This window comes from Geospiza fortis, unplaced genomic scaffold (assembly GCF_000277835.1).
Source record: "Geospiza fortis unplaced genomic scaffold, GeoFor_1.0 scaffold50, whole genome shotgun sequence".
In the NCBI taxonomy this organism is placed as follows: domain Eukaryota; kingdom Metazoa; phylum Chordata; class Aves; order Passeriformes; family Thraupidae; genus Geospiza; species Geospiza fortis.
The window spans coordinates 787,490-812,262 of record NW_005054382.1 but is presented as its reverse complement, the minus strand read 5'-3'; the positions used below and the strand labels follow the sequence as shown (position 1 = coordinate 812,262).

The window sequence follows — 24,773 nt, the reverse complement described above, 5'->3', positions numbered from 1 at the left end:
CTAGAGACTGTTGTGACTCAAGTGCAGGACCCAGCTCTTCGTCTTGTTGAACCTCATACCATTGGCCTCAGCCCACCAATCCAGGAGCCTGTCCAGATCTCTCTGTAGAGCTCTTCCATCCTCCAGCAGATCAACACCCTTGCCCAATGAGGTGTCATCTGCAAATTGACTGAGGGTGGCCTCAATCCCCTCATCCAGGTCATTGATACACATATCAAAACTGCCCCCAGTACTGAGCCCTAGGAAATGTCACTGGTGGTTGTTCCCCAGCTGGATGAACTCCATTCAGCACCACTCTCTGGGCTGGTCATCCAGACATTTCCTTCACCCGGAGGAGAGTGCACCAGTCCATGCCATGGCCAGCCAGGTTCTCCAGGAGGATACCGTGGGAAACTGTGTCAAAGCTTTACTGAAGTCCAGGTAAACAACATCCACGGCCTTTCCCTCATCACAAAGCAGGTCACCTTGTCACAGAAGGAGATCAGGTTGGTCAAGCAGGACCTGCCTTTCCTAAACCCACTATGGCTGGGCCAGATCCCCCAGTTGTTCCGTAGGTACCACATGATGTCACTCAAGATGATCTGCTCCTGGCACTAAGGTCACATTGACATTACCCCTTTGCTCAGGAAGCTGAGTGTACTAGACATTCAATGAGATACTTTCTGTAAAAGATGAGAAACCAAAACATTTCCCTCATATTACCATGAAAGGAACCCTGAGAGATGAAATATTTTAGCAACCATGCATGGATTCAAAAGGCAGCAGCACAGCCATCAGTTACTTAAATGTTTAATGCTGAAAGAAGATTAAATCTATCCTCAGTGACTTTTTTTAGGTAACAAGAGAACAAGTGTTTTTTCTCCACACTGATTTTTTTAAAGTAATTTAGGAGTAATTGTATACAAACAAATCTACATAATAAACAAGGAAATAATATAGCAATATATATCAGAATTACCAGCAGGGGAGATGGGGAAAAGTACTTTTTTCTCCATATTCACATTCAAGAATAAGTTATTCTGTCACCAGTTCTAATCTCCTTTGACATAAAGAGCCTGCTTTAAAAATGACACTCAGCATCTAAGGAGACAGATTAAAAAGTCCACCAAGTGGTTCACCAGGAGCCCTGCTATCACTGCTAAGGTTATTATTTCAGGATAAATCCTGTCTCATTTACAAACTTCCTTCCCCTTCTCCTCCCCCAGGGCTGACTTTTTGATTTCACAGTCTTGTTTTCTCTTTAGAGTAGTGATAGGGGGGAGCTCTCTTGTGAGGAACTCAAACTGTAAGACTGGCTGAGCTTACTGAAGGAAGCTTTGTTCTCTCCTTTTCCTTCCTCCTGGGACAAGCTGAGTTTTCCCCTCTTTCTCTCTGCTTTCTCCTCCTTCTTTTTGAAATTCAGCTCGTCAAACATCAGCCATACATTCACAAACCCTCCCCTTCTCCACCCCCTTAACTCCACACCCACAGCCTGGCACATCAACACCCAGAAGCAATTGCCTGAATGGGTGATTTTTAATCACTGTCTTGAGTGGCAGCACAGGGATTAGGCTACGGTCCATTTGAGTGGGAGCTTTAAAACACCTTAGCCTCCTGAAGTGCTCGACTCTAAGCCTTTTTCTTCTGCTTTGTCTAACCTTCATCTTACAAAAATCTATACTGATGGGTACAATGCATAGTTTTTGATTCGCAAATAATTACAGAAATGTAATTAACTGGCACATCATTTAAAAAAAACTATAACTGACCTTTCTGTTCAGAATGCAATAATGCAGAATTAGAAACTTCCTTTATAATAAAGAAAGCCTTTGCTATTTCCTTTGTTACTTAAGACAACGTTTTTGCTTATTCCTAGATCAACTGATGGTAATTATATATATAATTGCTGCAGGTCTTTATACTACCCTATCATCTCCATTACAGCTTTGGAAGGGATCAGATATAAATAGATGTTTGAAGATGTTGACCAAGGCATCTTCTTAATTTAGCATAGTTTCTGACTGGATGGCCACACCTAGCAATATCCCATCTGGCCAGATTCTGCTACACTGATAGCTTTAATAAGCCAGTGCAAATCACTGCTACCATAATGCAATTCCTCCTGCTGAGGATTTTTTTTCCAGCAGTATCAATATCTTGGCCACTTGTAATGCAGAATAGTCTATTATCTCTGAGAATAAAGGCATCCATGCAGTAGGTATGGTTTGTCTTTGCAAAATTTCCATAAATGTTTGTGCTTTTTAAAATGAAGGAATTTGCCGATTTAATTTTATTTAAGCCAAGTTTATACTGCATGTCTCTTTTACTCCATTAGTGCCAGTATGCCTCAAAATTAGTATTATTGCCACGACCAGCACTGTGTTAAGTGTCTGATGGTGATTTAATAAAAAAGGGACTAAACTGAGACCGCTGAGCTCTTTCAATTGCCATCTAAATCAGATTATAACCTAGGGTTTTCAAAGGTGAATAGAATGCTGTAGACTAAATATCCAGCCTCACTTACATTAAATCCCACGGGAGCAAAACATTTTGAACTCCTTGGGAAGTAAAGAAAGTTAATACTTCATTTTGCTGTGCATTCATGCTGGAATTTTATCACACACTCAAAGTACAGAATATCTTTAGCAAAGAAACTCTATCCCTTTCAGCACTTATTGTATATTATTTTAAAATATTGAAGGGCTAATACTCAAAAAATCCCATATATTTTTCAAAACTATGGCTTTGTATTATATTTGTACTTGGGTGATGAAGTAATAAGAATTAGCATTTCTGGGAAATGAAAGCACAAAAACATGATTCTGAAAGTCCTTGTCTTCCTGAGTATTTTGTTGTGAAGTCAAACTGGGCTTCACTACAGTCTCTAGGTGGAAGGTGGACTGGACCATTTGTACATAATCAGAATGTGATCAAAGTGGTTTATAATTATGAACCACACAAATAACTACAGGTATTATCAGCCTATCTTTAGATGTTCTCTCTTTCACTTGTGTGAAAAATTCATATCCTGTGCACACAAGGAAAAAGCAACAAAACCCTCAAACACTTGCTTTGTGAGAGAGCCTTGAAATGAGAAATGCAGTGAAAAATTTCAAAATAAGTGACTGACCACAAAATTCAGAACGATTTTCACTTACCAAAGCCAATAAAGCAAATTATATTATTCAGATCTTATACACAAGTAACAGGGAAAAGTTTCTGAGAGTATTATGAACAGAATTATTCATGTCTATGCCATCACCTATGGTCTGAACAGTGTAAATCAGACACATGAAACCGGAGCCCTCAATCAGTGAGTGATGTAAATTTTTCAGCTACATTTGTTTAGCACCTCTCCCCTAAAAAGTCAGAAAAGAAAAACTCCATGTCACATATGTCCATGTTGCATCAGGAACATGGATATCCTATTTCAGATGCCGAGCAAAATGAAGTTTTAAATAATATAAAGGAGAGAGAGGAGAACATAAACAATTCAAAGCATAATACTTCACCATCCACTTGAGATTCTATGATAAATATCTTTCTTTACTTTGAGTCAGACCTGTACACAAGGGCTTGAAAAGTTTTCTTCTGTCTAGTTTGAAGATAAATATCACCCTATTGTAGCAGATTAAATTAGTTCTCAGGATCAGTTTCTTTTTTGGTACATGCCCAGTACATTGAATGGTGCTTGTTCTTAGGACAAAATATTTTGAACATACAATTTTTTAAAGCATTCTCTCATATATATTTTTTTATTCTACTACCTCATATACTAAAGAATGAGGGCCTGCTTTCAACATAAAGATTTCAGAAGGAAGTATTTGTCTATGTCAGAAAAATGACATTATAAAAATATGTAGTTAAGATATAGGGGCAAAGGGTGTCTTTTTATGGGCAGTGTTAGCAAATCTCCTTTGGGTTTCCTGCCTGCCTTTCTCAGATGCCTGGGGAGTGGAAAGGAGTTCTGTGATGGTACAGCATCTGGAACATGCCAGCTCTTCCAGGACAACTGGTTAGTGAACAGGTTACCAGAATGCTGTTATGGAGAATGGCTCCAGTCATCAACAAAATCACACTTTTGTCAATCTGTTGTCTGGCAACACTGTTCTCTCACCACCCTCTTTGGAGATATTTCTGTATCTGTCAAGCTGGACACACCACTACAGACAGAAATCTGGACATAAGGCTTATTGGTGGGTATTACCTGATGTATTTTAAGTTAGGACCATGTTTGACAGTTAAACTGATAATAAGGTTGGATTTCCAAGGGGGAAGTAGTAGATAAATTTTCTGACACAAGTCACAGTTTTTCTTAGAGAACAAAATATAGATGCAGAGACCTATGAGAGCTCTCAAATTGGGATCTTTAGGGTTTTTTTCTGACTCAGTAGACAGGATGTGTCTTGGAATGGTTTTGGTTATAATATTGGTTTATAATAAGGATGGGAAATTGAAGGCAAATTAATTTTTCCCTTTCTTACTGTTATATTTCTATTTTTAAAAAAAGGCATATGACAGTATATGTGTTTTATATAACCAGTGTGTGTCCAATTATTTTTGAGAAGTTCACAGTAGCCTTTAAAACATATTCAATCCATTTAATATGTTTCTAGTGACCTTGAAAATACAGGATGTTCGTTCTCCTCATCATCTTGCGTGTAGAAAAATGAAGCTACAGTCATATAGCCAAAAGCTGCCTTTGCAAATGCCCATGTGTGCCATGTAATTTCCAGTGCTCAATATGCTACCAACTCCTTCCTGAATCAAAGTTCTCTCTCAGTCATCTCCAAAAAACTCAGTTAAAATCAGAATTGGATGGATGCAGTTCTTCTAAATGATAGCTCAGTTCTTCAAAGTTTGATTTTCTTCCTCACCAGGGTCATACAACAGGCTTCATATTTTCCTGCAGCATAAATTTGTATAAATTCTAAAATAACGAGGTTTTAATGAAACATAAAATGATCACATCTGTAGGTAGCTCTTTGCTGCTGGCCATTCCTTAGAGTCTTTGCCATGCATGGCTCATTACACAGGAAACAGTTCTAGTTTTCTTGTGCCCTACCCCCAGTTTATTTGTAGCATTCCTTCGTGGATCATAACATCTGCCTTTTTATTCCTGGATTTTAAAACATCAAACTGCTAAACACATTTTGGTATTTCTTGGAATTATGGGCATTTAATCACTACATTCAAGCAGCCAAACAGATCAGATGATATATGATGGTTGGTTGAACAGGGAACACTTGTTCATCTTTTTCTCAGTGTTATGAATGCAGGAAAAACATAAGGTGTCATTTTGGAGGCTATAAAGAAAGCAGCATTCAAGCATAACTTCAAAAAGAGTTTTAGCCATTGAACCTCAGCAGCTGAGGGCAACAAAAATTTCCCATGGATTTAAAATTCGTAGAACTGGCAAATCTTTTGTAGAGACAAGGGATAAAGTTCATGTGTTTCATAGCTTCACTAACTCCAAGAAACAACAGTGCCTTTATGCACTCCTGAGCATTTCTATTGAAGAGATCTTTCCATGGTTAGCTGAGATAAGAAATAATGCAACGCAGATAAAATACTCTCATACTTCTGAGAAGCATAACATCCTAAACACATTCATAAGCTTGGTCAGCAGATATTCCGCAACTTTGGTTGAATTACAATGTTTTAACAGTAAAAACCTGTTTCCCACCTTGAAGAAACACTAGCTGCCTTTTTGCAGTTCAGCTCCCTGTTAACTATGGAAAGAGACAGCTCTGCTCAGAACGGGTGCCTGGGAAGACTGAGCAAAGTCTGAATAATCAGGCCCCAATAGGGGTCTGACAACAAAGCCCAGAGAGGAAGTTAAAAGGATTAGCACTATAACACTGTTTAGCATTTGTACTCCTCTCTTCCAGTCTGACCCATACCCATCTTCCTCCTGCTAAACCTGTCCTTCACCATTTTTATGGTGCTCAGAATACCCAAGTTCACTCATGTAGAACTTCACCTCCTCACTTGAGGAGCAGCCACACCTCTGAGCCCTGCAAGCCCCTGAGCGTGGCTGGCTCATTAGCTGGATCTGCATTGCCAGCACCATCACTCAGGATGAGCCAGGCTTGGAGAGCTGCATTAGGGAAATGAGCAGTACAAATGCTAATTCAAGGATATCTCTGCCCTTGCAAAGTGAGAGCTGTGCTTGCTGCATATCTTCCTGGTAGTGCTTTTGTTCAGGTCATGGGAACGTTTTTGAGCAATTTCCCAATCCTCTCCATTAATCAGGCTTGGAGTCACATCCCTGACTAATGCTGCAGTGCACGAAGGCTCATCCTCTCAGATTTAATAGCACAGATGATGAGCTTTAGATGAGCACTTAATAATGACCTTCTGCTGCTAATGAAGTCTTTGGGCCTTGACTATAAGGAGTACAGTATGGGTAAAAAAAACTGTATAATCTGGGTATTGGGCTCTGTGCATCAATCATTTCATTCTCCTGATCTGCTGTTAACTGGTCCAGCATGACTTGTTAATGTGGATATAGGCACTGAATATGTCAAAACCTTTGGGAAAATCTGACCAAAACTTTAAATGTAGGCAAGACTGGAAAGTGAGAAATATGGAGTTTCAGAAATAGAATATACAGGAAAATGTGAAATAATGGGAATGAGTGGGAAAAGACAGAAGATACTAATGACTGCAATCCTGGTTTATGAAGATAAAAATGTGTGGTGTGAAGCAGGCAACAATTCCTTCCACAGGTAAGGTTCCCATTAGGATTTTTCCAGGTGTAATACAGGTCTCAACAATAATTACATTCTGGATGGGAGAAATGCTTCTGAAATCAACATTTTTGAAATTAAATTGTCAGTTTGTGCCCTCATTCAGCTCATTGTGATGAAATACCATTGAGCAGTTAAAATTCTGGTAAAGAAATAATCTCTGGCTGCCAGGAGACTGCAGTACCACTCTGCTAACCTTGGTTGGTCACACTCTCTATAAAGGCTGAAATTCATCTCACCTGACTTTAGATCAGAAAAACAACATAAAGCAAGGTTTTGCTGCATGTCTTATACAGCCATCTTTGAATGGACTATAACAGATGTCAGGGAAATCAAAGCCTCCTCTAAATAATATTAAATTCCTGTTCATCTTATAAAGTAGAGGTGTCTAAAATATACAAGGATCTTACCTTATAGATGATAAGATCCTTGTAACTGTGGGATCCTTTCCTACTCAACAGGTATTTTAAGGAATCATTTTATCTTACAGTTTTTTATGGTTTTAGTGCAAAGAAAAATCTTATTCCTCAAGTACCCATATCCGTGGACTACAAAAGAAGCTAGTAGCAAGTGGGCTAAGACATAGAAATCCCCATTGTCAGAAGACTCCCATGACAAAAGTACAACATATCCAGAGAATTTCCAGTTAAATCAGTACACTTCCTGGAATGCAGTCATGCATGGTTTAATCAAGTTTAGAATGCCTCATTTAAAAAAGGAATCTCATAATATTGCTTAAAACATGACCTATATAAACAAAAAGAAAAAAAAATCATAGAATAAAAGTCTTTTCAACGCAACCCAGAGATCATATACTCCAACACCTCTGCTACAGCCACCAACATCAATAGATGACATTGCTCAAAGTTCCCTCTAGCCTGACCTTGAGCACTTCTAATGATGGAACATCCAAAACTTCTCTGGACAACCTGTTTGAGTATCTCACCACCCTTATCATAAAAAATTTCTTCCTTGCAGCCAATCTAAATGCACTCTCCTAAATTTAAAACTGTTGCCCCTTGTCCTATCACCACACACTCTTCAGCTGTCTTGTAGGACCCCTTTAATTATTGAAAGGCCACAATAAAGTCTTCTCTGAGCCTTCTTTTTCCAGGCTGCACAATCTCAATTCTCTCAGCCTGTCCTCACAGCAGAGGTGCTCCACTCCTCTGATCATTTTTGTGACCCTCCTCCAGGCCTGCTTCAACAGGTGCATGTCTTTCCTGTTTTGGGAACTCCCGAGCTGGATGCAGTGCTCCAGGTGAGGTCTCACCAGAGCAGAGCAGAGGTGCAATATCACCTCCATGGACCTGCTTTTGATGCAGCCCAGGAAGCAGTTGGCCTCCTGGGCTGCAAGGGCAGACTGCCAGTTCATATCCAGCTTCTCATCCACCAGTATCCCAAAGTACCTGTCCTCAGCCTTGCTCTCAATCCATTCATCCCTCAGTTTGTATTGACACTGGGCATCCCCCTGACTTGATTAGGTTCATATTGGTCTACTCCTCAAGCCTGTCAAGCTCCCTCTTGGATGGTATCCCTTCCCTCATGTATATTAAATGAGTCACTGAATTTCTTGCAAATGTTTAATTATATGCAAATGCCTATGAATGCCTTTAAAATCTGTAATATCACACTTGGATTTTGTTAAAGTTGGTTTTAAAAGGTACGTCTTTTATAGGCAGCACAATCTTCTGCCGTCTCATTTTGTAAATACCAGTCCTCTCTTAAAAAAAAAAAAACAACAAACACTATCATTTTATTCTTTTTAAATAAGTATGAGGGGAGAACGCAGGAAACTAAGAGTACTATTGGATTTAAGGCTAGCATGAGATTTTCTTATTTTCTTTAAAATACCTACTGAAGATGCCTTTTCTCGATACCCTGTTTCCTCATGCTGTATTGACCTTGCTGAAACACTAACACAGTAACCCTTCATTTACCCTGACTTCTCAGAAAACAGCAAATGCTCAATATTATTTTCATTATTCTGTATTGTTATGCCTAGATCAACCTATGTTACAAAATATCTTTTACCACAATCTATTTGAAGCCTTTCACCACTTTTCTTCCTTATTTAAGTGAATATCCAACAGAGCACCAGCAGGCTTCAGCTCTTTATGTCAATCCATCCATCATTTGAAGAGAGATTGGACAGATGATAAAGATTAGTTATGCAAGGTATTTTTGGCAAAGACATGGTTCTGCAGGTCCCTTCTTATATATCTCCTGCCTTTTTGATAAAATTAATAAGCTACATATTTAAACCCAGACACCTAAAATTCAGTTAAGTAAGGTAGATAAACTCATGTTCAACTCATGAATTTAAAATTTTCACTCCACTGTTTTTTCATATGAGTTTTCAGATCAAAGTTCCTGTGTTTGTTCCTAAGTTTTGCTGGGGCAATTGCTGAGGTTTCTGTACCTAAGCTGCTCCCTGATGCTTTCCACTTAAATGCAGGAAGTCTTTGCTGAACTTCTGGGCACTCTGGTGGGAAGTATAAACAGGTATTAGAAAACTAGCAGCATAAATTGATTTGGACTGTGTCCTCTCCCCGAGGTGAATAAAGAGCATATAGTGGCTGACATGAAAGTAGATCAGCCTGTATTGTTAGATTGGAAGAACTGGAGGTCAGCACCCAAACAAGGTGAATAATAAACTCCTCAGTTGCAGTGTGGACATATGGAAATGTAACAGACCACAGACTGACCCAAGTCAAGGATTCCTGGCCCAGCACATTTGCATTTAAAAGATAAGGATAAATCTGCAGAATATTAAAAACACAACCTTGTACCAAACCTTTGAAATGATGCTTTAAACCACAGCCAAGTTTTGGCATGGTAAAACATCTGTGAATTATTTCATCCACTGAAATAAAATGCTCTGAATCTTTGGAAAACATGGTCAGTTCATTTTACACGCTCAGAGTTAAGCTGATAATACATCTAGAGGCCAGACAGAAATTTCTAAGGTCCGATTTGGGGATTTAGATTGTTTTACAGAGCAGCTTTTCTTAGTTTGAGCATTGTCCACTTCCTATTATCATTTGCAATTTCCCCCAATTTTCCCCAAATTTCTCTGCTAGTGCAAGAACACTAGCAATTTGTCTCCCTCATTCTGAGCTATTCTGGAGGCTTTTATGGCTTTTGATGTTTTGTACCATCTCCCTTAAATATTTTCTGAGATACTATGGCTCATTTCGTTACTTCTATAATTAAGATTTGGAGAGTGGATGTTCCTTGTGCCCTTTTGAGCTACTGGAATTTGTTTTTCCCATTCTCCTTACATCGTCAAATTTATTCTGCCCACATAACAAAGTGGTGGGGCAAAAAGTCTCTTAATTCATACAAACAGGCTTATACCAAGAATCTTTCTATATTTCCTTTTTTTAAGAATTGAATTCTTTCAACAACAATAAAGTAGAAACAAAACTCCCAAATACTATAGTTTACCTATGTGCCAATTTGCATCTTGTCTCTGAAACAAGAGTTGACAAGTCCAACATATGTGAGAAATAACTGCTATTCAAAGTTAAGCTCTGGAAATGGTGACTGACATGGAGCCAGGCATTCCTTTAGCCAAGGGAATTATCAACTATAGACCAGCCAAAATAAACTCAGAAATTTCCTCTGGGTGTTAATCACTCAGAGTATCGTTCTTTCCCACACACTGGGCAAAGATTCTTAACCTTCTGATTTTTGAGCAAAATCACCCCTTATTAATTAAATAATTTGTCCATTATCACCTGAAGACATATGTAACCTTTTCACCCCACACAAGAGAGAACACACTAAGTAAATAAATGTCTGTTGTAAATATGAGCAAATCCCCAAGCTTGTTTCATTTCCTGCAGTGCATACGCCATCCCAGCACTGCTTAGTGTAGATCTGCACAACATAACACATTAACACATCTTTTAAATCGCCTATGAATGTCTTTGCACAGAACTTTCAAATTAAACAGTCCAAAGCTAGGAAAGTTAATTATAATTGACCTTACAGCTATAATGCCTGGACTTATGCCTGGCCTGAAGTACAGCACTGCACATCTCTCCATATCAGACCACTTAGGTTATATACCTTTCATGGTGTGTTTTACTGCAATGACAACATCAAATGTCTTTATCACAAAAAAATAGCTTTTCCCAGGAACTGCAATCATGAAATTGTGGGGGAAAAGCTTTGGAATTGTCGCTTCTGCAGGGTGATTCTTTATTCATGCAGTGGAAGATCTAGCAACTCATCAGGAGTAATGTTCTTACAAATGGAACGAAACCCTTTTTTAACAGCATCTTATAGTAAAAATTATTCTCAGAATTTTTTACATCCACGCTGCCCCAGAAGCCCAGCTAACAAATTTCAGAAATGAAGATGCCTAAAGTTATTGGTATATTTGACTTTTTAAAGGATTACATGTACCTCTAGCCCTCATGGACAAGGTTTCACCATCTGGTAGAGACCATTTATTTGCACACACTATATAATGACCTCAAGGCTGAAAAAGTCAGAAGCCTTACAGCTTGATGAGAAAATTAAGCCTTTTATTTTAGCTGCTTTTTACAGACATTAAAATATCCAACACCCCAGAAGACTCTTACAATTTTGAAAAAGACACTGCAAAGAAAAGTTTGCTAGGAAAATAGTTTTCTAGAGGATTTATAAAACAAAACTCCATTGATCATCCCATTACACTGCAATGGAAATGTGAAGAACAAGTACTATTGGGAATGGTTCTTTCAAGAGAAAGAACCTCCATTGATACAGTCTGGCCTAAGTGTTTAACCCCCTTTGCAAGCCTTCAGAGGTCTTCTTTACCCTCTTTACCTTTCTGTCTTCTACCTTCCTTCCCTTTGTCTCCAAGTTCTTGAAGTTTCTGTACTATTCCTCTCTTTCATTGGTGCTTACCAAGGCAAGTTCTGACTTTGTACCACTGAAAAATCCTATTTTCATCCTCAAGATTTTCAAACAAGGTTCATTCTCAATTTCTAGATAAAGCCTGCTTCCTCTGCTTTCCTAATACAGTTGGAAGACAGATGGTTAATCTTTTCCTTCTCTGCAGACTTCCTCCTGGTCTCCTCTCCTACACAATTGTTTTCCCTCTGTGCCTCTCCCACGTACTTTATTTTCTAAGTAACCTAGTCTAGTCTTAGGAATGCATCCCGATATTTTAAAATGTACTTCTGTCAAGAAAAGTAGAGCTGCTTCCCCTGCTATTATGTAGGAATAACACAAACAGCCAGAGCTTCCCTTTTCTTTCCTTTCCTTGCTCTTCCCCTTCCTTTACCCCAAGTACCCCAAAAAAGCAAACACACAGACGTTCCCTGGCATAGCACCAACCAAAGGCACAAACATCTGCCAAAAGATGTTCAGAAAGGCCAGAACAGATTTTCTATCTTAGGATTTTTCAAGAAAAATTTGCAAATCCAGTTCAGTGTTAGAAGGACAGGAAAAGAGGGGAAAAATAAGTTTTCTTCCCCTTTGTCATGATCAAGCTTCCAGCCTCACACTGATAGGTCCAGGAGTTATACCTCACTGATGAAGGTAAATGCACATTTGAAAAAGGGGAGGGATTGAGACAACATTTCCTTTCTCTATCCCCTGCACTTACCTTACAGTTCTGAGAGGTACAGTGCTGTTCAGATATCTGGGGAAGGAGCAGGAGACCAAAAAAATGGGGACAGAGAAGTGAGGAGGCAGTAACAGAAAACCTAGAGCAGTGTCAGGGAGGGGGGCAGCAAGGCTCAATACAAAGAGCTAAACAAATAAAAAATCACTGGACTAAAAGTGTACTAGAATTAGTCTGAAAACTCAAGGGAACATTAGGCAAAAAATCAGCACCATTGGTTATTAGTCTCTTTTGGTGCATACCTGCATCATCAGCTCAAGATAAATGGGGAAATAAAGTGCATTTCTCTATAAACCTGTTTTCTCCAGTAACAGTTTCCAGATTTTCAAGACCAAAATGACACAATCTGTCTTCCTAAAGCTAACTCTTCTACAATTTTTAGAGGTATAAAATCATAGAAATGCACAATAGAAAACAGCATGGAAATAGACAAATTAGACAAAATCCATGATCTAATACTCCAGAACTTCTGGTCCAGAAAGACGGATGAGGCTTGAGAAATAACTAAAGTCCTTTGTGAGTAATCATGCAATAACATTAACTTAAACAGGGAAAATTTTGGGGCTTGTTTTTGTTTTGTTAGGTTGGCCAGGAAGTCCCTCTTGGAGACTGTAGAGCAACTTTATCAACTAAGGCATAATGTGAGCTTAAACAAAGATAAATGTAATGTTCTGTACTTGGAAAGAAGGAATCCCAAGCAGCAGCATAAGCTGGGGACTGATGGGCTGGAGCAACAGCTCTGCTGAAAAGGACCTGGGGGCAGTGGGAGGCAGTGGAGCCAGCAGTGTGTCCTGGCAGGGAAGGGGGGCAGCAGCCTCCTGGGCTGCTCCAGAAAGAGCGCAGTCAGCAACCCAAGAGATGTGGCTATTTCACTCCACTTACAAGGTCACACTGGAATACTGTGACCACTTGTGGACCCTCAGCTGCAGAACTTGAGAAGGGCCCAGCTGAGGCCACTGGGATTATTGGGGTGCTGTAGCACTTGACATATGAAGGAAGGTTAAAGGAAACAGGTCTACTCTGACTAGAGAACAGAAGGTTCAAAGAAGATCTAATCACACTTCTTGAATAACTATCAAGTTAGTTCTAGAGGAAACAGCTACTCTCCAGACAAGGATGCCTGGTGACAGAAGAAATGCAATGGGCATAAAGTGCTGCGAGAGAAATCTGTCTCGATTGAAGGGGAAAAAAAGAAAAAAGAAGATTGGAAGAGGCTGCCAGGAGTGCAGTGGACTCTCATGCGGTGGAAATTCTCAATATTGTTTGAGGAAATTGCTGTAGCAACCTGTGCTGAAGAGAAGGTTGGGCCAGAATCTCCAGAGTACAGTGAGAACTTTACACGAATCCCTGCAGTCTTTCTAGCTATGTGAATCGTCTTGTCAGCCCACAACCATCATCTACCTCATGCATGAGGCTTTTGCTACTCTGGAGATATGTGATATATATTTCCAGTCATTGCTAATCCTTCATAAGCAGTTTACACTTTAGTTCCACTTAAAAGAAGGAGGCACATGGGAGGCAAGAGCAGACTCCTACGCTGACAATTTCTTTTACAGTCAAGACATTCAAGGAGAGTTAAATGCAGGAGGATTTTTTAACCTTCAGTAATAAGGCTTAATTAGGGATCAAGAGCAAATGTTATAGCAAAGAAGAGGCACCTCTGAACACACATTCATATTGAGCTTTTGTTCCAATTAAGCTGGTTAACAAGGGATGTAAGAGCATTTGCATCTGAAGTATGCTCAAAGAATTCAGATAGCTATTACAATTTTTAATTTTACTTGAGCTGAGAATTCTGAGTAAGAGGGACCTTTTCAAGATTAGATATATTTGTGCAGAAATGGTGAAGAACTTGTACAGGTTTAACTTAGCTCATTTTGACACTGAAAGAAAAAAGCTCATGCTGAAACTCAAGAATAAATTTATTGTTATTCAAGAAAATAGGAATTTTTTAAAAATTGTAAAAAAAATTGGGAGATCTGCCTGACATCCCCAATAACACTGACTTCAGCATAGGCAAAATAAGGCTTCAGAGCTACCCATTTTGGACCAAGAAATGTTAAGAAGCAAAAGGGGCAACCTTGCCCTACCCAACATTTGTTCAACACAGTAAGAGGCATAGCTGTGAGAAGGTAGGTAAAGCTAAGGAACAGACAGAGCTTTCCTTTGCTAACATTTACCAAAATACTGTAACAGCAAAATTTTTCCATTAGAGTAAAGAACTGTAACATCTAATTCCCTGGTTGCTCCCTGATGTACCACAACTTGAGCCCTGGCAAATGTCTTACAAGTCCAGATGGCAGCAGAGGGAAAAAACAACATGAATATAAATATGAAGGAAAGGGCTTGTGATTTTGATGAAGACTAAAAAAACACCTCATTTTTCCCAAGAGAAATAGTGAGGACTTGGAATGAGACCTTACCTTCAGGGAAGAATATGGAGTGGTTCCTTTATGCCACTCTATTTTACATAAGCATCTGGGTAAAGTTAAAAATGCAGGGTCTTAGCAATTAAAAACCTCTGTGGAAAAGGTGTACATAGTTACATATGTTAGCACAGTTATTTTATATTCATGAATTTTACTGAGTTTTAAATACGAAGGGGACAAGATGCTTTTCAGCATTTGTAGCTATAATTTTGCTGTGACTAAATTTACTCCTTTTTGTTACACAGAGGACATATATGAAAGGGAAGCTGGTTTCAGGAGGTTTTTGTTTTGTATCAGGTTTCCCCAGATCTCTAGAATTAGCCTGAAGGATCCTTTTAGAGAGCAAGTAAATATATAAAATATTAGGACAATGCTGCAATGCAAAAAGGATGTTAAATTGCTCATCCAAGGAGATGACATAACAAATACTGACATAATTTCCAAGCAGCAAAGCAAAACTAGGTCAAATCACATTGACCTATCTAACATAATAAGCCCTTTTTTTCAGATTTTTACAATGTAGACTGTGTCTCCAGGCATTAATGTCCCCTATTATCAATGTATAGTGTTGTCACTCTGCTTTAATGTCTTATCACCATGTTGTGTTAATTAGACCAAAACAATACAATGCACTTTTGAACTGCTTAAATCCCAGTGTAGAAGCTCTGTCTAAACTATAATTCTGAGGTTTCCCAGTTAGAAATGAAGTCATTAATCATCTACCTGTTTCAATAGGTGCTTTCAATTTTGACCTGTATGGTTAAAACCTAGGCTTCCTAAGTTGTTCAAAACAAGGCTCACATAGCTGGCATCTCTCAGTGAGGAAATGCATGCTGGTATCGATGGCATTTGGTACAAGGCACAAGCAAAGAGTATTGCATGGTCAAACCTGGTCTGTGCTTGACAAGAAGTCCCTGACCAAGAGCTTTAACCACATGCACTGCCCTGAAAGGAACAATCCTTTTCCTTGCCCAGGCCAGCCTTCCCTTCCCCTATTTTATTGTTCCTCTGCACATCAGATTTACAACTCGTGTATTTTTCAGTGAGATTATTTACAGAGTTGTGTAGGCTTCTGCCTACAGTCTCTCATAATTCCAACAAGAACAGAAGCACAAGGAGTAAGAGAGAGATCTGCCTGTATCCCTGCATCCAGAGCTGAGGTGGAACCAGAGACTGGGCTGAGGGCTTGAGACCTCACTGCCCAGGGAGCTGGAGCTGGTTCCAAAGGAGGAAAAAAGCAGAGGCACATCTTGGTGGTCCGCAAAGGAGAAGGTGTCAATAGAGTGCACATCTTCCATGTGAAATACATCACACAGATTTTGCAGTAAGGGTGTAATATTAGGTACAATCCAATGATAAATCCAAAACCCCTTCCAAAACTTTTGAAGCTTGCTTGGTGATGAAGAGATCCTTAAAACTGGGATGCTGGCTGTTTTTATGATGGAGTGGCTAGATTTGACAACTCCAATTCTAAATGTAAATTATGAAAAAGTGTTTCTTCTTCCTTTTTTTTTTTTTCATGTCTCCAATTACCTCTCAGGAAGAGAATTCCCCAAGATAATAGATAAAACAAGCCAAATTTAAAAAAAGAAATCCTACCCCAAACAAAACCCCGAAACCCTAAATCAAAACAAAATAAAAACCAAAAGGGATCATGTTTCCATGTGGAATAACTACTAAAAAGTGGATTTTTTTTGAGAACAATTTTGCCATAAAATATTTATTTCTCAGTATTTTTTGAAAGAAAACATCAATCTCAGCTACTACCTCAAATAAAGGTAAAGAAAAAAAGGGAGATCCCAGAGATGGTGTGGAGGGGGAGGGAGGGTCTCATCTAAGCAAGCTGTCGCTTCACCTGAGTCTGCAAAGTGCATCAGCTTGCCAGAACCACAAATGAGTCTGCCCTATCACTCTGGTGTGTGTGTGCGTGGGGAGGGGGGGATCTCTCTAAGCTCCAGCTGTTCAGTAATTAAATGCCTGCAGACCCAAAGAGAAGGGTCAATGCCATTAGTCCTGGGCATCCCACAGGTGCACAGGACAGCCTGGGTGAGGAGTGATGGGAAGATGTTGCTGTCACCAAAGGCATGAGAAATATGTTTGCCTTCCTGACCCAAAATGTGCAGCGACTGTCATAACCTGTCACCAGCTTCTTTCTGGAGCCATAAAATGTTTCTCCATAAATATTTTCCTTAAAGACTATCACACTACAATAAAAAAATCCTATCAGCCCCATGGATCTCCTCATTTACTGTCCTTTTATTCCTTTTACAGGAATAAAAGCCTGGAATTTCTTTTATTTGTTTTACTATCTTAAAATTGTTCTTGCACCCAGTTATCTCAACACTTATTCAATCAACAAAGTTGATAAAACTTTTTGGGCCAAACAAACATTGCTTCTTTGCCAGCTTTTTTTCTCCTCCCACATCCCCCGGGAAGATATAAATACTAATGATAAAAAAACATGACATGACAGCAAATGGGAAAGAATTTTAAAGAATTAAGACCTATTTTTACTGTTTAGAAAAGAGATCAAAATCAGCTTCCCACCCTTTAGCGCTTTTCCCAACTTTCAGACAGGCTGGATTCTGCACGGCAAGCCAGGGATCTCAGGGATATGCACTAATTCCTTACAGCTTGCTAAAGCATTACAAGCTCTAAGCTGCACAACTGTAATAAAGACTTTGAACCAGAAACAGGCTAAAGAATGAAATACCCTATGAAGTCTGAAATTCACTTCAAACAAAACTCCAGCACACATCCAAAAGGCAATTAATACAACTGTGTGTGAATACTTGTCTGCTCCTTTCCCTCCACTCAGTCTTCACCCACAGACAAATTAAACGGTTTCTCCAAATGCTTTTGAGCCTCAGCAGATTCCCTGAGCATTCACCACCGCGAGCTCCTTGTTCCCAGCATTTCATTTTCCTTGAGCCCAGGCTCCAGCAGACCCCTTACCTCTCGTGCTACTCTGTGGAGGGACTCTGAGGTCTGACAACTTTTTTGCAGTGCTCAGAAGCTGTTGAGCCCCTCTGTGGCACTGCCTGCTTCCCTGTCCCTTGCCAGGGGGGAAGCCCTGAGACCAGGCAGTGTTGGGAAGCCGGCAGCCAGCGCAGCAGAGGGCTGGGCAGCCAGAGGGAGGGAGCTGGAGACAGACCTCATCAAAGGTAGGAGGCCTGGTGGGGATCATGGAGACAGAGATACACATCTAAATAATTCAGGCACTAATAAAAGCTTTAGAGGTTGGGCTCTGTTCAAGACGTGAAATGAAGCTGAATTTTGATGTATTTCAGGCTTCCATCAATGCAGAACGTGGTGTTACTTAATAACCTGACACTGAAAAACCAACATTATTTTAAAAGTATTCCACATAAAGTTAATGAGGAAAGTGGCTATGGATATGTATATTTACAACTTTAGGTTGAAATTCTATCATGGGAAGGTTTTGAAAGCTTCAAGTCTGACCTCTACAGGTAGGCTGCTGAAATAGGAACAGGATCTTGGGATCACAAATTGCACACAAAACTCTTACAAATCAGCAAAAGGTAATGGATCAGATGCACGACTTAACATCACACTATCATCAGTGCCTCCTGAAGCCATATTTTAAAAACACAACTATTTGTATCATCATCTATGGGAATCTGGCTCCTGCAAATGCTTCTTTTGCAAACTGCATAGACAGTGCAGCACCACAAGAAAAAGCACATCCAGCATGAATATTTTTACATTCAAAAGTGTAAATGGGTTATGCTCTGCTTTTTATTATCCCTCCCCCTTCCTCACCAATCTTCCACACGATCTACTCTTGCAGAGCTACAGAAACAAGCATTGCTTTGAAACTGATAACATTCATTTGCGTTTTGCACAGCTGATGTTTTCAAATGCCCTGATTGGTGCCACCTTTTTCTAATCAGAACCAACCACTCTAACAAACTACCCTTTGTCAGGGGACCCCATCCCCTCTGTTCCCACCAACCTACAGCACATGTTGCTATAGCTACTCTGCATGTCTATTTACCACACAAGTGATCAAAGGGAGCAGACAACACACACACAAAAAAAAACCTCCTCACCAGGCTTCCTATACCCAGCAAAGTCCAGCCACTAATTAACTGATACACTCCCAGCCTGCAGACTCTGTACACCTGTTTTCTTTATTCTGCATGGTACACACACAAAATAAAGGGCAGCATTCTTTAAGATGGTCTTTCTTCCCTTGCAGGCCAAACAAACAACAAAACATCCCAGGATGAACTCTATAAGAGAAGGCAAAGGATTACAGAACTTCAGGATAAAAATACAACTTTTCTACAGAAGAACGCATTAGGAATTTTAAAAGGCATGCAAAAGAAAATAGGAAATAAGAAACACATGCTAAAAACTTAAACAGCTGAAAGGAAAGGGGGTGATTTTGAATTTTGCATATGTTTTGCACAGAAATTGTATACAGCCTTTGTTCACTTGGTGAATTACATGCACACTAAAAGCCATATGACCGCAGACACGATAAGTAATTGTAATGGTTTTATGTATCTTAGAAATACAATTTTTCATTTTTAGGTGGCCTGTAAGTTAAGAGTTGTTTAGTTGAACCTCTTTATGTAACAAAGGGCTCAAGGCTCAAGATTGCCTCGATCAAAGTCAATGGTACTTCAATAGGAAGAGGCCAAAATAAGGAGCTGCATTTTTTGTCAATGACACTCCTGCGAGCTGTACTTCAGGGATATATTGTGGTTGAAAGGGAATGAAAATAAAGTATTAAAATTGATCAAACATTTGATTTTCTGTGAAGTAGGCTTAGGAAACAAAATAGAGCCCACAGTGCCCTCTCCAGTTCTGTGGCAAACTCAGGGAATCCAGCTCATAACTGTGTCCAGCCTCAAAAACCTCCACCTTCATGAATGCTAAGCACCCCTTTAGGAGTTTCCATCACTTGCAAAAATAACAAACTGAACTTAGTACTCTGCAAAGCAAAAAAAAAAAAAAAAAAGAAAAAAAATTTACTTGCAAAAGCTTTTTTCTTCTCTGTTAGTTGCAAAAAAAAAAAAAGAACTATGTAAGATACAATTGCACTTCTGCTTCCTAACGTTAGTCTTACAGCACACACAAAAGGGTGTATTTCCCGTGGATGTTTAAACTTTTACTGATACATTGTGATCAGCATAGTTTCCCAGATGGGATAGAAATGGGATAGAAATGCTCCTTTTTTGGTTGTCGGACCTTATTTGTCCAACAAATAAGGTGGGTTTGAGGTTATTGTATGAGACAGCAAGAAGACAGCTCTTGCTGAGGTTTTCAATGATCAGCTACAAATGACTGCTTCTTTACACTCTCTCATTTACCAGTGTCAGCTCAGTATTTACACCAACCCCTGTGACCTGCTGGAGACTATTGGACTGGCACAGTAGTAAAGTAGGTTGAATCTTATCAACAGGCTGCATATTACATTTCGACAGTAATTCCTCCACTTCAATTGGGGAAATTAGTGCATTTTTCTTTCTATGTGCTATTGCTCTGTAGCTGTGGGTTGCCCTTGGGTCAGATCAGTCATCAGCATAGCGCATGGTTTCATTCCAACACCTGCAGTACATTGCCATGTGCCTATGTCCTTGATGGTTGACTCTGCAACACCAAATTGAGCTACAGCTCCTACCAAGAGCCTCTCAAAGTGGGAGCACACTCACTCCCAAAGCCTGTGAAAAGGAAGGAGTTAACCCACTCCCTCCCAGCTGGGGTAAGGATGAGGAAAGGATTACCAAGGAAGGGCAGAGAGAGCAACAGGACAGGTAGGGAGAGATGATTATAAGGTGGAAGAGAAGGTAAAAAAGAGCTCTCTGTTGCTCTGAATAGGAGGGCCATGGAAAAGTCACCCTCTGCATATAACTTTCCCTTAACAATTTCCAATCAGAAACGGGAATGAGGGCTCCAGCTTCACATGACTCCAGTTTCTAAGTGTCTGCTGTAATGGATTTCCTAAACGTTTTATACAGCTACTTCATGGCCCATCACAACCTTCATTTCCCACTGAAACGGGAGTTCTGCTGACAGGGGCTGATGCACACAGTAGCTCAGCACCACCCTGACATCCAGCTCCCTGCGCTGTGTCCCTCGGGCTCCAGCAGTGCCCACAGAATTTCCCGGCCAAAGTGAAGATATTTGCGCACAGCAAGGCAAGCGAAGGCAGAGGAATAGCCCCAAAGTGTTCCTTTGGCACGGAGAGAGGAGCGGCGCTCGGGGCAGGTGCGGAACAGACCCTGCCCGGCGGGCGCGCCCCCGAGGAGCGCGGCGCGAGCGCGCAGCCCCGGACGGGCCGGGCCCGGCGAGAACCCGCCTGTGCCTGCTCCTTCCTCGGGATGGAATGTCCCCCCCATCCCTCCTCCTCCTCTGCAGGGTACGTGTGTGCCTTAGCCTTCCCCCTCCGCCCCCATTCTCGGTTAGGCTCATTTGCCTTGCTCTTTTAACCCACCGCTTATGAATCTTCATTATTCCTGAAGCCTGTTCTTTAGGTGGAAATATTTCAGGAGAGTAAAGTGCACGTTCCACAGAGCATTTTACACTTTGTTATTACCGTCCTGTAACATTTCTGCTTCTTTTGCACTCCTCGTTGGTAACCCCCTGTGCCAAAGTACCCTCTTGTGGTGATAATGATTTTTGATGACTACGTGCATCCAGCTGACCAGCCTGGGTATATAAAATGCCCTTCATTGTGCTTTGCAAGGACAAGAATTTCTCTCTCTTTAAAGAGTGGTGATTTTGCTAGTGGGAGCAAGAAATACCTTTCTTCTTCTATCACCTGCGTTTTTCTTCACCCTTCCTCACCTCCTATAACTTAGAGAAAACTGGCAAGGAAGGTGGGATTTCCCACCATGGTTTCAGAAAGCGAGTGTAAAACAAATGTTCCATTTGCACTACAGGTGCAAAATCCTCACACATGCATTTCCTGGACATGTACTATAAAAGTCCCCCTGAGAACTGAATGAATGACACCCACACAGAAAACCTAGATAACTTCTATTACCTCTTATTTACATATTGCCTACCCAATAAATAACATATTATGAGCAAGTTTAGGAAGTGGACTGGCTTTTTAAACTGGGACAGATCTTTGAATGATACAGCCAGTTGTTCTTCCTCCCACAAGGCTCTTCTAAGTGTACATTGTTGCTGTAAAACTATGAAAAACAAGAATCAAAAACCTTTTGCCACTGTGCTTTATAACTGTGGGAATGAAAATAAAAGATCCTTTTGTCTCCTCAGGTGAATGGAAGTCTTTAAAAAACCCCTAATTTGAATAATCTTAGGAAAAAAATCCCTAGAAAACCCATCTCAAAGTACTTTTGTGAAGCTGCAAGACAGCTTGAAACTACTACGTTTTAAAACAATCAGAAGATTAAAGCACTGGCAGGCAAGGAACTCACGCAGAGCTGTTTAATAAATTATCCTTGGGCTGAATTATTGGCATATTTAGGCTTATAACACAGCAAGCTCTTTCGCATGTCACAAACAGGCTGCGAGACAGCCTACACAATGCCCTTAGACCATGGCAAACTGGAATTGATTTACATAGCTCGCAAACCGCTTCCATGCTCCCCGCCAGTCCAAAACGCACCATGGCTTGCCTGGCATCCCTTCCCTGCCTACCGGGGGAATCGGGGAGGCAGGGATGCCTCCCCCAGGGAGGTGGGGGGAAAGAATTTTTTTTTTTTCTCCCCACACGGAAACTTACAATTATAAGAAGAAAATAAAGAGTGGGGGAGCGGCGGTGGCGGGAGCGGGCGGGCAGTGAGTGGCTCCTTACCTGCCTCATGGTGAGATTCCCATCATCCATCCAGCCGGCCAGGGGCTGCTCACTCCGCGCTGCTGGCTGCAGGGCACAAATCCATCCACAAGTTTCCCACCGTAAGCAAGTTTCCCTCCCTCCTCTTTCCTGCCTATTATTTCCCCCCCTCTTTTTATTCTTGGCTAGGGGGGAGCCCTAAGACAATGTCAAGTTTCCCAACCTTCTTTGCCCAGCCTATGAAAAGTCGGCGGCGGGGAGGCAACTGTCCTGCCGGCTCTGATTTCAAACCCAGCCCAGGGATGGAGCAGTTGGCTGTGGAATGGCCTCGCCAATCACGGGGAAGGGGAGGGCGGCAGAGCACATAAAGGCTGCTGCCTACACGCGGATTAGGAAAGCTTTCAAGGATTTAAAAGACTGAAAGCAGCTGGAAACAGTGTCTAGGGCTACAAAGAGGGAAGTCAATTTGCGGTGTAAGAGATTATTCCCATTCTCATGTAACTGCTCCGGCTCTGCTCGAAGCTTAGCAGACTCCCAGGCAAGGATATGTAAATGCCCAGCTGAAATTACTGCAGCATCAGAGTGATGCAGGAACGCTCGACAGCCGCCCGGTAAAGTGACGATATCCCGTCTCCAGAAGCACCGATTTCCTCGTGTCAGATTAAAGGGAGAATAACATAATGACAAGAGCAGGAAGTAAAATTCCGTTTGCCATTTACATTAAGGGCAAGTGCCTGTCTGTTGGAAGGAACAAAAATATATGTGTGGGTCCGTAGGCTATGGAACTGTTTTGTTGCAAAGTTTTATTTGTTTCGGTGGCAAATGTTTAATCATCCCTAGCCTCAATTCATTGTCTGCTTTCCCTTCTTTAGGGAGGGTGGCTTCCTCATTCCTGAAGCTGAGTTTTTCATGCACGATAACAGTGGACTCGAAATGCAACTTCAAAGAAAGAAAAATAATATGTTTTGTTTTGTTTAGTTTTTTAACGAGATCAGCTGCTATCTGCTGCCCCTCGGTGGCTTTCATTAAAATCAACAAAAAAAGACAAAATCAAACATCTCAACTCTGAAGTGCCATTGCTGTTTGGGTTACACCTTTCATAGAATTATAGATTTGTTTGGATTGGAAGGGACCTTGAAGAAAATTTAGTTCCAAATTTCTGGAGTTAAAAAAGCCCACAAAAACAAACAAACAAACAAAAAACCCAAGTAAGCAACAACAACAAACCAAAAAACAAACAAACAAAACCCACAAACAACAACAACAACAACAACAACAAAAAAAAAAAAAAAAAAAAAAAAAAAAAAAAAAAAAAAAAAAAAAAAAAAAAAACACCAGAGAAGTGCAAGCCTGCAAACTGATACCAGCCAATCTTCTCCAAAGTGGAGGCTTCTAATTTTTCTAACTTAGTATCAGCTCAGAAGCCTGTTAGTCATTCTGTTCCGCTCTTAATGGAAATCAGTCTTTTGATCTTAGGGAACAATCAGGCAAATCTGATGCTTGAAGTAATGCCCCAATATCGTGAATTTGCTTCATGGTAGGCTTTATCTACCAATGAAAAAATTAGCCACTATCCATAAAAACCCTTAGCAGTTCGAGTAATCTTACTGAATTGAGTTACAGAAAAAAATTTACAATGATATGTTTCCAGGATTTTAATTAAAAGCTCCCAAAAATAGATTTCCTTTTAACTTATGATAAGCTCCAGCAGTGGGTATGTCACAGGGAAAGAAAGAAAATACTGAAATATGTACTTATTTGTTTTTCCATTTAAAGACAATGATAATTTTTCTTGCCTCTGCAACAAATAAAGGGCCTAAAGGAACTTGCATAATATTGGCACTGTCTAGACCAGAAGCATGGCAGGGATGAAGAGAAAACTTGACTGAAACCACCACTGGAATTTATCCAGGTCCAACTTTATTCTTGCCTGGTCTGTGTCCTCAGAAGGAAGGATCCAATTTTATGTTTTAATGTACAGCACCAACCATCTCCAGGGTTCAATATAACAGCTGCATAAGGGTAAGACAAACCACTTTCTGTAGCCAATGTGGAGACAAGTGAGTGATGCCCCAGTGATGATCTAATGCTGCCCACTTGCACAACAGCTTGAAGCAGCTGCAATGCAGAGAGGGAGGTGCATTAAGAGCACTTAACAGGAATGCTTGTCCTCTGTTCCCCAAGCATAGCTCGGGGACACCTGTCACTTAAAA

General features: G+C 40.5%; 1 protein-coding gene across 4 annotated transcripts in view; it reads right to left on the bottom strand.

Moving 5' to 3' along the window:
* MID1 (midline 1) overlaps nt 1-24,773 on the bottom strand; it is a 257,614-nt gene that overhangs the window by 136,278 nt on the left and 96,563 nt on the right. The window contains exon 1 of one of the 4 annotated variants that reach the window (XM_031060406.1): nt 22,582-23,075. The exons of 2 other annotated variants lie outside the window; for them this stretch is intronic. The gene's annotated coding sequence lies outside the window, so the exon portion shown is untranslated. Of the gene's footprint in view, nt 1-22,581; nt 23,076-24,773 lie in introns of those variants that run through there. One more of the 4 variants, XM_005425165.2, reaches the window with a different exon arrangement.